The sequence below is a fragment of the Scyliorhinus torazame genome, chromosome 5 (genome assembly GCF_047496885.1).
Source record: "Scyliorhinus torazame isolate Kashiwa2021f chromosome 5, sScyTor2.1, whole genome shotgun sequence".
NCBI lineage: Eukaryota > Metazoa > Chordata > Chondrichthyes > Carcharhiniformes > Scyliorhinidae > Scyliorhinus > Scyliorhinus torazame.
Window position 1 is genome coordinate 146622170 of NC_092711.1, and position 16249 is coordinate 146638418.

Sequence of the window (16249 nt, forward strand, 5' to 3'; positions counted from 1 at the left end):
TCCCCGAGGGAAGGGGAGATCGGTTTCGGAGTACTGCGACCAGTCGTGTTTCAAGTCAGCGGTTGAGCTGCGGAGATGCTGCTTCGGACTGCGAGGTTTGCTGTCGGCGGTTTTGAGTTCGCCCAATGGAGGACGAAGGAATGGAGGAAGGATGGCAGCTGGATAGGCTGCTGGAAGCGGCGGGTCGGAACCGGGAGTGGATACCCGATGGGCGGCCCGCGGCCTGCAGCCCGGGGTGGGTTGCTGCCATTCCTGGGGTCTCCGGGGGTTCGGCCCCCCTGGACGCCCTGTGGGCGGTTGGGACTGACTCTGGGACTTTCTTCCCCGTTGTCGACTGTTGCCAACATTGGAGCGACTCTGGCCGCTGCCATTGGAGGACTTTGAGGACATGTTGTTCCTTGTGAAATTTCGGCTGGAGCGCCGGGGTCATGATGTGGAACGTGCAAAATTAATGGACTCTTTTTTATGGACTTTTCTATGAGTACTAAGGGATTTTGTTTTCATGTTTTCTTTGCTTTCGTTTTCTTTAGCAGCCTATGACATTCAACTCATTTCGGGTTTCCCTGAAATGGTAATTAGTAATTGTGGTGGAACGCTAGTTGGTGTGAAACTGCTCTCCCTCCGAATGGTGCCGTGCCTTTGGGCGGGGTCCAGGAAGGGGGAACCCTGTCTCCTCCGCCGCACCCGGGTCTGGCTCTCCGGTGGCCTGTGCTCTTAGCGAGGAGGGGCCTTTCCCCCGGGGTGTCGGCTGCAGGGCGGGGTGAACGGGGGTGGGTGAGCGGGGATTAGTGTTCGGTGATTGATTCTATCCTGTTAAATCTTTTCTGGGGTGAATTGAGGCCTGGTGCCTGGTGATTGGGTTTGATATGACACTGTTAAAATGTATCGAGGCCCTGTGGGTCATATTTGTTTCCGAAGCGGCCGTATTGTATCGGGGCCTTGTGCCTCGCGACTGCTTGTCTTATGTGTTTATAGGCCGTTACCTCGAAATGTACTCGTGTCTTGTGGTTTTTTGTTCCTTTTTTCTTTGGAATGGTCGTTGGGTTTCGAGGCCTTGTGCCTCACGACTGTTCGTGTTTTGTGACTGTTCGATTGTTACTTGAACTATGCGTAGGGCCTGTGCCTTGCGGCTGGTTGTGATAAGTGACTGGTTAACTGGTATCTGGAAACGTATTTCGGTCCTGTGCCTTGCAGCTGTTTGTGTTCAATGACTGTTACAACGTTATTGTGAAATGTAATTGGGCCTTGTGCCTTGCAGCTGTTTTGTGTTCAGTGACTGTTTAATCGTCAATTTGACGTGTGTTTAATCGTCAATTTGAAGTGTAATGAGGCCTGGAGCCTTGTAAATTGGTTTCTGTAATAATTGTGACGACAATAATAGAGTTACTCACAAATGTTGGAGACGGGAGGAAGTTTGCGTCCTTGTGAAGTTCAATTGAGCAGTCTCACAAAGCCCGAGCTGATTAGCTGGAGGACCAGAGTCCTTCTGGTCCTCCAACTCTTGCCATTGGTCAATACCTCAGGTAAACGGCCAGGAGGCGGGCTACCCTTTGCACATGCGCAGCCTCCCCTCTCCCTTGGACATGCGCAGTCGTGGGCAGGAGATCACCGATTTGCTTCTCGCTCTCGCCGTCATGCCGGTTGCCTGGAAACCTTGTCTCGAGGAGGTTCTGTTGTCGGGTTTTTTTCTCCCGTGTTCAGGGGGCGGGCGAAACAACGGGTTGGGGCGGGGAGCGCCGGGCCTGCGCACTGGAACCCGGTGACGACAGCGCGTAAGAGTAATTCCTATTGGCTGATTCAGGCAGTGCCCCATTGTGATGTCACAGCGGAAGTGAAGATAAAAAACTCCTGTCTCCAACATCTGTGAGTAAAACACTTTCTTTTCTCCCTCTTTCCATTTCTTTTCTCATTCTCACCTTCAATTGGTCACTTGCAGCAACTGAAGGGAAAGGAAGTGAATCCCGGGAGGGTGCAGATTCTGGAAAGCTTGGCCCAGGTCTCTCTCTCTCTCTCTCTCAAAGACATTGACATCCTTTGCTCCCTCAGCTTGACACATTTATTTGTCTGGCTAAAAGGATGGTCTCTCGCCACCGGGGGTAGCAGCGCGGTTGGGTGACCTGCACGACTTCCTGCGGTTAGAGAAGAGAAAGTATGAGTTAAGGGTGCAGCAGGGGGATTTGAGAAAAGGTGGGGGATGTTTGTGACCATGTTTGAGGAGCTGTTTGTCGCGGGGGGGGGGGGGGGGGGGGGGGTGAAAAAGGAGAAAAATCTGTACAAACCATATAGTTGATTGTTGGGAAGAATGTTTCCCGGGGTGTTTATTTGCTGTAACTTTGATACAAGTTTGAATAAAATGCGTTTAATAAAAATAAAAGGATGGTCTCTTTCCTGATGTTCACAATTAAAGGAAGAGAAAATGCTGCAAAATCTCAGCAGGTTTGGCAGCATCTGTAGGGAGAGAAAAGAGCTGACGTTTCGAGTCAGCTCTTTTCTCTCCCTACAGATGCTGCCAGACCTGCTGAGATTTTCCAGCATTTTCTCTTTCGTTTCAGACTCCAGCATCCACAGTAATTTTATCACAATTAAAGGGCTGGTTTCTCCAGGAGATGGCTGACATTTAATGGGACAGTAAATTAATATTGGCTAGAGATATGTCTAGTATTTTTAAATTAGATATATTATTTATGGTCTGTAATAAAGTACATTTACTATTATTTCTGGTTGTACTGTCGCTATTTATATATTTCCAGTCATCTCTTCCCTCAAAAGGCTATGAGTCTATGGAATTCTCTTCCATAGGGATCAGTGGAGTCTGTGGGTCACTGAATATATTAAAGGATGAGTTGGACAGATTTTTAATATTTCTTTTGTTATATTTTTTTACCATTTTGTAAATAATGAATGCAACAGAATAACAGACATATTGATGGAAAATGGGTATAGTGTAGAACAACTGACACTGCCGCATAAATACAAGCAACACATTGCAGAATTAATTCATAGCAGGATATTTGAGCGACCAGAGCCTCTAGATGAAATGCCAGATCGGTTAACAGTGAGCAGAGAAAAAGGGTAAGATTATATAAAAACAGAAGAATAACAATGCAGGGCGCATACCCCAAAATATTACAAAACAAACTAACAGCATAGTCAAATTAAAATAGCATAGATGACGTAGAATCTCTATAGTGCAGAAGGAGGCCATTCGCTTCTTCAAGTCTGCACTGACCCTCAGAAAAGCACTCACAGAGGCAGACTCCCCATCCTATTCCCATAATCTGGTGCATTGATCATGGTCAACCCACCTAACCTAACATCGTTTGTGTGCGGAGGGGCAAGAATTCAAAAATCCCTAAAACAGTACTACAATGGAGAAGAAACATGGGAGGCCTGGCCCTCCCGAACTTGCAATACTATCACTGGGCAGCCACGGCCGAAAGAGTGAGGAGATGGGTAAAGGGCCCAGACATGGAATGGTTGATGATGGATGAGTCCTCGTGTACACTCCCATCCCCGCCAGCAAAACACAAGTCCAGTGGTGACAGCTGCCCTGAGAACCTGGAACCAGATGTGGCAGCATTCAGTCTGACCGATGTGTCCATCATGGCCCCCATCTGCAGCAACCATAGGTTTGCACCAGCCATTCCTGAGGCCACCTTCAAGAGGTGGAGACAGGATGGGGGAACACTGATGGTTAGGGACTTTTACACGGGAAATAGACTAGCAATCTTCGAGGAGCTGACGGAGAGACTGGACCTTCCAAACAGGGATGAGCTCCAGGTCAAAAACCTTCTCCGCAAGGAGACACCAGCATACCCAGGAACCCTGAGAAGCACAATGCAAGAGGAGTTACTGGACGCAGACAGTCTGGGGGAGGGAAACTGGGGACCTGTACGGACAACTCTTAATAAGGATGCGCTCCTTACTTGACGAAACCCAGGAAAAATGGGAGGAAGAGCGAGGGACGGAAATAGGGTGGGGACTCTGGAGCTAAGCACTGAACGGGACCAACTCCACCTTCTCCTACGCAAGGCTAAGCTTCATGCAGCTGAATGTTGTGCACAGAGCACACCTGACAAGAACCCGAATGAGCAGGTTCTTCCCGGAGATGGAGGACAAATGCGAATGGTGCCAGCGAGGCCCGGCAAACCATGCCCACATGTTCTGGGAAAGCCCCAGACTTGTCAAATTCTGGACAGCCTATTTAGAGGCAATGTCCATGGTTATGAGGGTGGAGCCATGCTCACAAATGGCAGTCTTCGGGGTACTGGACCAGCCAGAACTATTCATGGGGAAGAGGACGGATGCCCTTGCCTTTGGTTCTCTAATCGGCCGCTGGAGGATCCTGCTCGGCTGGCTAACAGCAGCAGCACCCACAGCTGCAGACTGGCTGGCAGACCTATCGGAATTTCTCCACCTGGAGAAGATCAAGTTCACCGTCCGAGGGTCAGAGGATGGTTCCCACAAAGTGTGGAGGCCATTCACCAACTTGTTCCAGGACCTGTTTGAAGCCAGCGGCCAATGGAACACTGGGGAGGGAGGTGGGTGTATGGGAGCCAAAGAGATCACAGGGAGCAGGCAGGAAAAGGGATGTGGGGAGGGTAGGGTGAGGCTACTGGGAAAAGGAGGGAGATGCCAGAAACCAACTGACACAGAGACCAGAGAGCCCAGAACAAAAGCACAAGAAGAGCAACCCCCAAGGGAAGGTTTAAAACAGGACAGGGAGTGCGCGGGGTGGAAGGGGGGAGGCATATCAATTGGGGGGGGCACCGTCCACTTGTAAATAACAGATAACTCCCATTGTCCAGTGAAGGGCCCAGGAAAGGACTCAGAAACGACAAGTGAAGGGGGCAGAGGGGAGGGACGGGTGATGGGGTGACCGGCACAAAGGAAATTGACATGCACATTGTAATCGGCAGAGTTACCGTGACTGCTTGGATAGTGTGTAATAAGGTTTGCCACAACCCTGCGACTCGATGAAAAAGAGGTGAAAAAAACTGCCCCAACCAATCCCGCCTCAATTTAAAGTGTTCCTCATAATCCAGATGGGTTTCCTGTAATAAAGCTATGTCAACTTTCTCCTTAAGAAAGGAGAGGATCATTTTCCTTCTGATAGGGTGATGGATGCCCAGAAAATTTGCAGATTAACTGTCGCCATTAGTTAGGCGACAGAGAGACAGGAACAGATTTTCACGCCACAATCGGGCGTGCGCCATTACCCCCTCCTCCAACTCACTTTAAACTAGAGGCACCAAAGTTTCCCCAAACTGCTCCTTTCACGGATAAAAGCCCCGTCTGTACCAGAGTAGGATAAAGTCAACAACACATAAACCGTCTCAAAAGAACAAAAATACAAAAGAATCACCACCACAATAGATCCAAGGGGACATTCCTCAATAAGACTGAGGACCCGGAGGATTAACCCCACGGCCAGACTGTCGTTACCCTCAGGATACCTTCTCCAAAATGAGGGGAAGAAAAGTAACTTTTATAAATTGTTTTTACAGGATATTAGAAGAGGAGGAATTGCAGACAGAAATCTCAAACATCGCGTCGCAATCTGACTGAGTCTCTCAATTCCTTGGAACTGAATATCACTTTGAATCAAGAAGGAGAAATGTTTGTCTTTTCTGTCGGCTTCAAAACATCAGTGTGACTGGAAAAGCCCCGAGACACACACACACACACGAGTGAGAGTGTTCCAGAGCACTGACTGTGGAAAGAGTTTGAACCAGTTGCACAGATTGAGAAAATTCACACCATTCATAGTGGGGAGAGACCGTACATGTGTTCTGTGTGTGGACGAGACTTCAACTGATCGACAAACCTGGAGAGACACGAGGACACCCCCACGCTGGAGAAACAGTGGAAATGTGGGGACTGTGGGAAGGGATTCAGGGTTCCATCTGCACTGGAAGCTCATCGGCGTATTCACACTGGGGATAGGCCGTTCATCTGCTCGGTGTGTGGGAAGGGATTCATTCAGTTTGCCGCCTTGCAGTCACACCAGCGAGTTCACACTGGGGAGAGGCCGTTCATTTGCTCTGTGTGTGGGAAGGGATTCGGTGATTCATCCAACCTGCGGATACATCAGCGAGTTCACACTGGGGAGAAGCCTTTCACCTGCTCTCAGTGTGAGAAGGGATTCACTCAATTATCCATCCTGCGGATACATCAGCGAATTCACACTGGGGAGAGGCCGTTCACCTGCTCTCAGTGTGGGAAGGGATTCACTCAATCATCCGACCTGCAGAAACACCAGCGAGTTCACACTGGGGAGAAGCCGTTCACCTGCTCTCGGTGTGAGAAGGGATTCACTACTTCATCGAGCCTGCTGACACACCAGCGAGTTCACACTGGGGAGAGGCTGGTCACCTGCTCTTAGTGACAGAAGGGATTCAGATATCCATACACCCTGCAGGAACACTAGCGAGTTCACACCTGGAAGAAGCCACTCACCTGCTCTGAGCAGGGGAGACATTCAATTAACCGTCCCAACTACGGAGACACTAGCGAGTTAATTCTGGGGAGAGACCATTCATCTGTTCTCAATGTGGGGAGGGGTTTTGTGATTCATCACACCTGTTGTGACTCCAACAAGTTCACAATAAATTACAGATGTTGGCTCCGTTGTTATTGTTTCTGCTCTCACTGACATCCAGGACTGCATTTTGTTCATTCTGACATCTGGTGAATGGTGATGATTGGAGGGTTTCTTTCTGCTGGACTGGCCGGTCGAACACCTCTGCCTCCGGTGGGCTGACCATTTTTGAGCCTCGTTGCGATTACCTGGTTCCAAGTTTGACGAGGAGCACAGAATGAAAAGGTGTTTGCACGTTGGAAGATATTTAGTTCCCAAAGCAGCCACGTTGCCATGAAGATGGGCTATGGTGGTTACAGGGTTCTTTTGCCTAATTTATTGGAGTGTTTCTTGCAGAAGGAAACTGTCATGGTATGAGGGGCAAGTTGTCTGTGGTAGATTGGGAAATTACAATAAACATATCACTGAAAGTGGCAACGCAGGTGGATAAGGAGCTAAGAAGGCAGACGGCATGCTTGTCTTCATTGGTCGGGGCATTGAGTACAAAAATTGGCAAGTCATGCTGCAGCTGTACAGAACCTTAGTTCGGCCACACGTGGAATATTGCCTCCAATTCTGGTCACCACATTACCAAAAGGATGTGGAGGCTTTGGAGAGAGTACAGAGGAGGTTTACCAGGATGTTGCCTGGCCTGGAGGGCATTAGCTGTCAGGAGAGGTTGGATAAACTCGGATTGTATTCACGAGAGCGACGGAGTTGAGGGACTACCTGATAAAAGAGTGGATAGTCAGAAGCTTTTTCCCCAGGTTGAAAAAGTCAATTACCAGGTGACATAGGTTTAAGGTGCGAGGGGCAAAGTTTAGAGGAGATGTGCGAGGGAGGTTTTTTACACACAGGGTAGTGGGTGCCTGGAACTTGCTGCCGGAGGAGGTGGTGGAAGCAGATACGATAGTGACGTTTAAGAGGCACCTTGACGAATACATGAATAGGATGGGAACGATGGATACATACCCTGGAAGCACAGAAGGTTTTATTCATTTATTTCTTTATAAAATGTTTTTATTCTCCATTTTCACATTTTCCTTCAAAATTTACACCCCACCCACAAACAGTAAACGGTAACTGACAAAATCAATCCCATCCTTCCACCACCCCAAACAACGGCCCGCCTGTCAATATATGCATCCAATAAAACAAACCCTCCCACGGTGGAAACAAAAAACAAAGGAGAAAAAGAAAAAGGAGTCCAGGACCGCCCATGGTCACCATTAACCTATAGAGTCCACTCCCCTTCCTCCCCCCCCCCCCCCCCTACACTCAACGCCATCCAACCTCTGAAAGAGTACCGTACATGATACCCAAGAGTTGTAAATTCTCCCCCCCCCCCCCAACTCCTCCCGTCCACTGCCTCTTTGCCTCTTGCAAAACTCCTCCCCAACCTCGGTTCCTTCCCCCCAACTTTCCACCCCGACTAGACCACTCGGACCCTGTTCTGTCAGGCTCCGATGGCCGCAGCCCCTCCCCCCACCTCACTCCCGTTCACTGGCCGGCTTAAACCGGCCAGCGTGGAGGCCCCCGCCCGGGTCCCTTTCCCCCTTGCCCGGCCCTAGGAAAGCCCAGAAATCCCCTTTGCCGCACTGCACCTTGCTAATGTACAGTGACCTCTTCACCCGGTTGAAGGCAGCCCGCCTCCTCGCCAGCTCCACCGTATAAAGTCCTGGTATACACGTATACCAGCTCCAGCCCACTGCACCACCCGCTTCTGCTTGGCCCAGCTCAAGACCTTCTCCTTCACACTGTACCTACGGAAGCACAGAGTCACTACCCTTGGTGGCTCACTCGCCTTTGGTACAGGCCTCCACGACCGATGAGCCCGATCCAGTTCATATCGGGAGGGATACTCCCCTCTCCCAATAGTTTCGCCAGCATCGCGGCAAAATACTCAGTCGGCCTCGGTCCTTCAACTCCTTCGGGCAGCCCCACAATCCTCAAATTCTGTCGCCTGGATCTGTTTTCCTGGTCTTCCATTTTTCCTCGCAGATCCTTGCTCATGTCTATCACCTTCCGCACCTCCTTCCCCATCGAGGTAAGTTGATCACCGTGCTGGAATAACGTCTCCTCCACTTCCTTCAGTGCCTCCCCTTGCTCTCGCACCTCCGCCACTGCGCTCACCACTGCCTTCGTCACCGGGGAAAACGCCTCCTCCACCAGCACACTCAAAACCTCTCTCATCTCCTTCCTCATTGTCTCCATGTATTTTGTAAACTGCCTTTTGAATTCGGCAGTCATCACATTAGTTATTTCTTCAGCCGTAAGCAATGCGGCCTCCCCGGTGCTCCAGCCTCCATTTTCCTTGGTGACCCCGTGGTGACATTTCCACTCCCAACGGACCTTCAGCTGTTTTCCTTACGGACGTTCTTTTGCTCACCCTCGACATTTTTCTTCACTGTGCCTTCACTCTGCTGCCTCTGTGCCTTCTCCCTGCTTTTGCTGCCTCCGTGGACCCTGTGGCCGGGCTTAAAGCCCCGACAATACCGTTCCCGAACGGGAGCCCTCCATTGTGCGGCCGCGTCCCGCCCGCCGTCACCGGAAGTCATCCGCAGCACTTTTGAACCCACTCCCGCAGTCAGAGCATTTAAAGGGTCTCTCGTTGGTATGAGTGACTTTGTGTCTCAACAGGCTGGATAACTGAGTGAATAGCTGCCCACACACAGAGCAGGTGAATGGCCTCTCACCAGAGTGAACACTTTGGTGTGCCAGCACGCTGGATTGGATGACTGAGTGAATCCCTTCCCACACACAGAGCAGGTGAATGGCCTCTCCCTGGTGTGAACTCGCTGGTGTGCCAACAGTTGGAATGAAGTACTGAATCCCATCCCACAATCTAAGCATGTGAACGGCCGCTGCCCAGTATGAACTCACTGGTGCGTTAGCAGGCTGGATAAATGACTGAATTCCTTTCCACACACAGAGCAGGTGTACGGCCTCTCCCCAGTGCGACTGTTTCGATGGGTTTCCAGCACAGATGGAGATCTGAATCCCTTCCCACAAGCCCCACATTGCCATGATTTCTCCATTGTGTGGGTTCCTTGTATCTCTCCAGTTTCAATCAGCTGGAATGTCCACACAGAACATGTGTATGGTCTCTCCCCTCTGTGAACGGTGTTGTTTTTTCAGGCTGTTACAGGTCTTTCCACATCAGAGCACTCTTACTCGGGTGTATGTGACTTGGTGCTTTTCCAATCACACTGATGTTTAAAGCCTTTTGAAGCAGACAAACACTTTTCCTTCTTGATTCAACGCCTGATGATATTCAGAACCTGATGTATTGAATGAATCTGTCAGATGTTGACATGATGTGTGTTTGAGAATTCATTCTGAAAATCCTTATCATATCCTGCGAAAGGACTTTACAAAAGTCATCAGTCAGTACAGGATAGAAATTGACAACAGACAATTCCAGTTTCGAAAGAGACATTCTGTCCTCACTAGTTCTCCAAAAGCTGTAAATCTCCACGCCACCCTCCCTCCATTCTCACGCTGTTGTACCTAATATACATGCCCCCTAATTCATCCTGCTCACTGCGTCCTATGCTGAGAACAGGGGACTGAAAATCTTAATGCAGCTGTGAGCCATGTATATGTCTATATTACTGAACTAAATGTGTGTATAATGTACAGAATTATATTGCTTGATTATAGATGGTTCAGGCAATGCAAAGAACAACTTTACACAGATGCGAGCAGTCATGACCTCAAACTTCCTGTCTATGATGCTGGTCGAATCAGAGATGATTAATGATTTCAAAATGAAATTGGAATTAAACTTGCAGGGCAACAGGGAGAAAGAGGGGGTATGGGACTGACTGCCTTGCTCTACAGAGATTCGGCATGGAATCGAGTTGCCGAATGGACACCTTCTGTGCCAGAATAACTCTATGACTGGAAATATATGACATAGCTACATTACAAAACTAGAAATATTAATAAATCTATTTTATTACAGAACCATAAATAATATACCTAATCGGTACCACGTAACAACATTAGACATATCTCTGTCCGATATTAATTTACTGTCCCCTTAAATGTCAGCCATCTCCTGAGGAAAGCAGCCCTTTAATTGTGAACATTGGGAAAGAGACCATCCTTTTAGCCAGACAAATAAATGTGTCAAAGCTGAGGGAGCAAAGGATGTCAATGTCTTTAAGAAAGAGCGAGGAGAGAGAGACCCGAGCCAACCTTTCCAGAGTCTGCATCCTCCCTGGATTCACTTCCTTTCCCTTCAGTTGCTGCAAGTCACCAATTGAAGGTCAGAATGGGAAATGGAAAGGGGAGAAAAAAAAATGTTTTACTCACAAATGTTCGGGACAGGAGGAGGTTTCCGTTTGTGTGAAGCTCAATCTTCATTCACGCAAAGACTGCGCTCTGATTGGCTGGAGGTCAAGAGTCCTTCCGGTCTCCAACTGTTCCGATTCCTCAACACCTCAGCAGGAAGGTCAAGGGAATTTCTTCTGCACATGTGCAGCTTCCCTTCTCCCTTAGACATGCGCAGTCCCGGACCGCTCGCCCGCGCGCTGGATACAGCGATTTCCGCAGCGCAGGGGACTGTGGGACCTGCGGCCGCCATTACTCATCCGGACCCTGGCTCCAAATTCCTGGGACTGGGAGGAAACGTTGGAGGAAGGCAGTGACCCCCCCCTGACGCAAAGTACATGTGGGTTGTCACTGGATTTCATTGTGACGCCCCCCCCCCTTAGCAAAACAGTTTGGCAACTTTTGTGAGGGCCACGAAGAATCCAGCACGAGTTTTAAGGATACAAAGCAATAACATTTATTTAAAATAACATATATATAACAGCAGCTTTCCTTGCTGCACACTCCTTCCTGCTGGTTCCAAACTGGCCAGCCTTATTTATACATGGAGTTTACTCATGGTTTCTCCGCCCCCCTCATTGGGGAAGCTCATACTCCCACAGGATTGTGGGATTGTCATTAGTCCCCAGCCAATGGTAAGCAGGCAGGTTATAACATCCCTCCCCCCAAAGTCCAAGGAATGCACCAAAGACCCTGGCGAAGGAGGGCGTCGGACTCGTTTTGCCGCAGGCCGGACACCATTTGCATGCGGCGCTGGATCAGGCGACGTGTAATGGGACGGAGACCGGCGCTTCCGTGATGAACGGCGTAACGGTTGTACATCCACGGCCCGTGGGCCTGAGGATTCCCCCTCTGATGCATCCGGTGTCTCCATCTCGGAGTCAGAGTCTGCTGCCTCTGTCATCTCGGCGCCTCTATCTCCACACGGTTCTGTAACGACCTGTGCAGGCTTTGAGTGAGGCACCAGAGGAAGATTGTGAGGACTACCTTCCATTGTCTCTGGTCTCTGTGGCTGTAGCAATGAGCTCCGGGGGCGGGGAATCTTTGGAAGGGATGGTCTTCTGGACCGAACATGGTCTACATGTTTGCGCTGGAGACGACCCTGGGCTTGCACCTGGTAAGATATAGGGCCCGTTTGGCGAAAGATTACGCCAGGAACCCACTGGGCACCACCAGCAAAATTCCGAACGAACACTGGGTCACCGGGCACAAACTGCCGAATCAGCCGATGCCGAGAAAAACCCTGTCCCTGCCGTTCTTGTGTGCGGCGTACTTTTGCACCAATGTCTGGGAAAACCATACGAAGGCGGGAGCGAAGTCTCTGGCCCATTAGGAGTTCCGTGGGAGCTACCCCAGTCACTGCATGGGGGTGGTCCTATACGAAAACAAAAAGTGAGCCAGTCTCGTGTCCATTGATCCGGAAGACTGCTTCTTTAGGCCTCGTTTGAATGTCGGCACTGCGCGCTCTGCCAACCCATTTGAAGCCGGGTGGTAAGGGGCAGTGCGGATATGCTGTATGCCGTTCATCTTCATCAATCTCGCAAACTCCTCACTTGTGAATGGAGTGCCGTTATCCGTGACCAGCACCTCGGGGAGGCCATGTGTACTAAAAGACAAACGCATCTTCTCAATTGTTGCGCAGTACGTTGTGCCCAGTATCTTATGCATCTCTAGCCATTTAGACTGGGCGCCGATTAATGGAAGGAACATGGATCCTTGAAAAGGGCCTGCGAAATCCGCATGCAAGCGCGCCCAAGGACGCCCTGGCCATTCCCAGTGATGTAGGGGCGCAGCGGGCGGATGCTTCTGATGCTCCTGGCGAATGGAGCAGTTTTGGGCCACCTTCTCAATGTCGGTGTCGAGGCCTGGCCACCAGACATAACTCCGGGCCAACATTTTCATTTTGGTCACACCTGGATGCCCATTGTGCAAGTCTCTTAGTATCAGCTCCTGTCCTTTTTCCAGGACAATCACACGTGTCCCCCACAAGAGGATGCCGTCTTCCATGCTGAATTCTGAAAGCTTGGAGGAAAATGCCCGCAACTCGCCTGGGAGCTGTCTATGCTGCCCACCATACAGGACTATGTGCCGAAACTTTGACAGGACTAGCTCCGTCTGGGTCCACTCACGGATCTGTGATGCCATGACAGGCAAGGTGTCCATAAAATTTAGGGTTGCAACCACCTCACCAGTCGTGGGGTCGACATGGGGCCGGTCGATAAAGGCAATCGGCTCAGTGCGTCGGCATTCGCTATCTGCATTCCTGGTTTGTGCTCCAGAGAATACTCGTATGCAGCAAGCAACAAAGCCCAGTGCTGGATCCGTACAGAAGCAATGGGCGGTATTGGCTTATCGTCTCTGAAAAGTCCCAGCAGAGGCTTATGATCAGTCACGATAGTGAAATGGCGGCCATACACGTACTGGTGGAAGCGTTTCACCGCAAAAACCACTGCCAGGCCCTACTTCTCGATCTGCGCGTACTTTTTCTCCGCTGCAGTCAATGTGCGGGAGGTGAAAGCTATCGGCCGCTCGGCCCCGTTCTCCATCTTGTGGGACAAGACGCCCCCAATACCATACGGGGATGCATCACATGTGACGAGCAAAGGCTTTCCAGGATCATAGTCGGTTAGTAACCCAGACGACGACAATTGTTGCTTTACCCACCGGAAAGTGGTTTCTTGCGGGTGACCCCAAACCCAGGTGTGATTTTTCTTTAGCAGAAGGTGCAACGGGGCCAGCGTAGTTGCCAGATTGGGGAGGAACTTCCCGTAATAGTTTATGAGATCGAGAAAAGAACAAAGATGCGAAGTGTCAATCGGGGCGGGGGCCTGTTGAATCGCGCGCACCTTCTCTGCGACAGGGTGCAAACCTTCGCGGTCCACCCGATAACCTAGGTAGACTTCTTCCTTTGCCTGAAATATGCACTTTGTGCAACGTAAACGGACTCCAGCCTCCGAAAAGCGTCTAAGGACAGCCTCCAGATTTTCCAAATGTTCCTGCTCCCCCCCAAACTTACAGCCCAGCCAGACCTGCACTCCATTTTCATTGTGCACCACTTTCATTTACACCAAGAAAAAAAGGATAATTACACTAACCCCAGCCGGGGAAGAAGTCCCATCACCGAGGAGAAGAATCGTCGAGAAGGGCAACAATCCAGTGCCGGGGGCGGGGGTGGGGGTGTTGATTCCCTCCCCTCCTGAGAAAAAAGGGGAAGCCCCCAACCAGGATTAGTAACAATACACTGCTCACCCAGATGACCAGAAAAAGAGAAATACCCCCACCCCCACAAGGGAAGAACTCCTAAAACAGCCCAAAAATATTAACAACCGCCCAGCATTGCCACCATTCCAAGAAAACCAACATTCCCTCATCAGCAGACTGGCCAAGGATTGACCAAGCCGACCTCGGTGTGCACCACCATTCAGTATCTCCCACTGGAATAGCTCCAAGGAAAAAGGAGCCAGGGAAAAAAAATAAGGAAGGGTCAAAAATAACGTGGTCCTGTCCAGGATACAAAATCTGCCCCGGCCATCGCAGGAGGCAAGCACGGATTCATGAATTCTAACAAATAAAATCAAAACACCAAACTTGTAAAGTTAGTTCTAACTGGGGGGTGGGGGGTGGGGGGGGGGGGGGGCATCCTCAATCAATGTCAGGGCTTAACCAACCCTAATATCCAACTCCACCCAACCATTCATCCATCATCCCGCCCTGGCTCCACTCATCTTAATTATAAACAATATACATTAATGATCTGGAGGAAGGAACTGAAGGCACTGTTGCTAAGTTTGCAGATGATACAAAGATCTGGCGAGGGGCAGTTAGTATTGAGGAAGCAGGCGGGCTGCAGAAGGACTTAGACAGGCTAAGAGAGTGGGCAAAGAAGTGGAAGATGGAATACAATGTGGAAAAGTGTGAGGTCATGCACTTTGGAAGGAAAAATGGAGGCATGGACTATTTTTTAAATTGGAAGATCTTAGGAAATCAGAAGCACAAAGGGACTTGTTCAAGATTCTCTTAAGGTTAATTTGCAGGTTCAGTCGGCAGTTAGGAAGGCAAATGCTTTGTTAGCATTCATGTCGAGGGGGCTAGAATACAAGACCAGGGATGTACTTCTGAGGTTGTATAAGGCTCTGGTCAGACCCCATTTGGAGCATTGTGAGCAGTTTTGGGCCCCATATCTAAGGAAGGATGTGCTTGGAAAGAGTCCAGAAGAGGTTCACAAGAATAATCCCTGGAACGAAGAGCTTGTCATATGAGAAACAGTTGAGGACTCTGGGACTGTACTCGTTGGAGTTTAGAAGGATGAGGGGAGAACTTATTGAAACTTACAGGATACTGTGTGACTTGGATAGAGTGGACGTGGAGAGGATATTTCCACTTGTAGGAAAAACTAGAACCAGAGGACATCATCTCAGACTAAAAGGACAATCTTTTAAAACAGAGATGAGGAGGAATTTCTTCAGCCAGAGGGTGGTGAATCTGTGGAACTCTTTGCCGCAGAAGCCTGTGGAGGCCAAATCACTGAGTGTCTTTAAGACAGAGATAGATATGTTTTTGATCAATCAGGGGTTATGGGGAGAAGGCGTGAAAATGGGGATGAGAAAAATATCAGCCATGATTGAATGGCGGAGCAGACTTGATAAGCCGAGTGGCCTAATTCTGCTCCTATGTCTTATGGTCTTATAAACGAATTCCGGATGTAAAAACAAAACCATGCCCTACCCATAACCAGAAGGATTAGAAGACAGAATAAGGAGGAAAACTGCACAGTCACATCGCACATAAGCGACTCAATAATGATTTTTGCTAGAACAGGTTAATAGAAGACACGTGCCCTCGTGCTCACATTTCACACACCCTGGCAGGAGAAAAGATAACAATAAACAATCAACAACATAATCACAAGGGAGTCATGTCTGGGATTATCGAGAATTACAGGACAATGACACCAGCTCTGTTGCTCAAAGACATGTCAGGATCAGCGAGCACTTCTCAGGATCTCACAAGGATGCCAACGAATGAAGCACTTTCACTTCCACCATGTCCACCACCCAAGTGACCAGTCTGGGGTGATGACTCTACCTCGGACACCTCCAACCCCTCACAAAAAGCATCGAGAATAGGACAAGAGCAGTGGTTGGGGGGTATACTTCAGTTGAGTCTCCTCCCCGCTTTCCCATCTGACTCTTATCAGTGTAACCATCTTCTCATTTCTCCCCCTTGTGTTTATCCAGCTTCCCCATGAATGTATCGATGTTATTCACCTCTCCCACTTCCTGTGGTATCGAGCTCCATATTCTCACCATTCTCTGGTTAGATTTATCAGTA

The 16249-nt window shown here is 49.6% G+C and overlaps 1 long non-coding RNA gene across 1 annotated transcript; it reads left to right on the forward strand.

Annotated features, from left to right (window-relative positions):
- The first annotated feature begins 1565 nt into the window (after nucleotides 1-1565).
- LOC140421989 (uncharacterized) lies at nucleotides 1566-6632 on the forward strand. Its single transcript, XR_011947203.1, has 2 exons — nucleotides 1566-1863; nucleotides 5508-6632. It is a non-coding gene; the product is annotated as an uncharacterized lncRNA (long non-coding RNA).
- Nucleotides 6633-16249: the final 9617 nt, after the last annotated feature.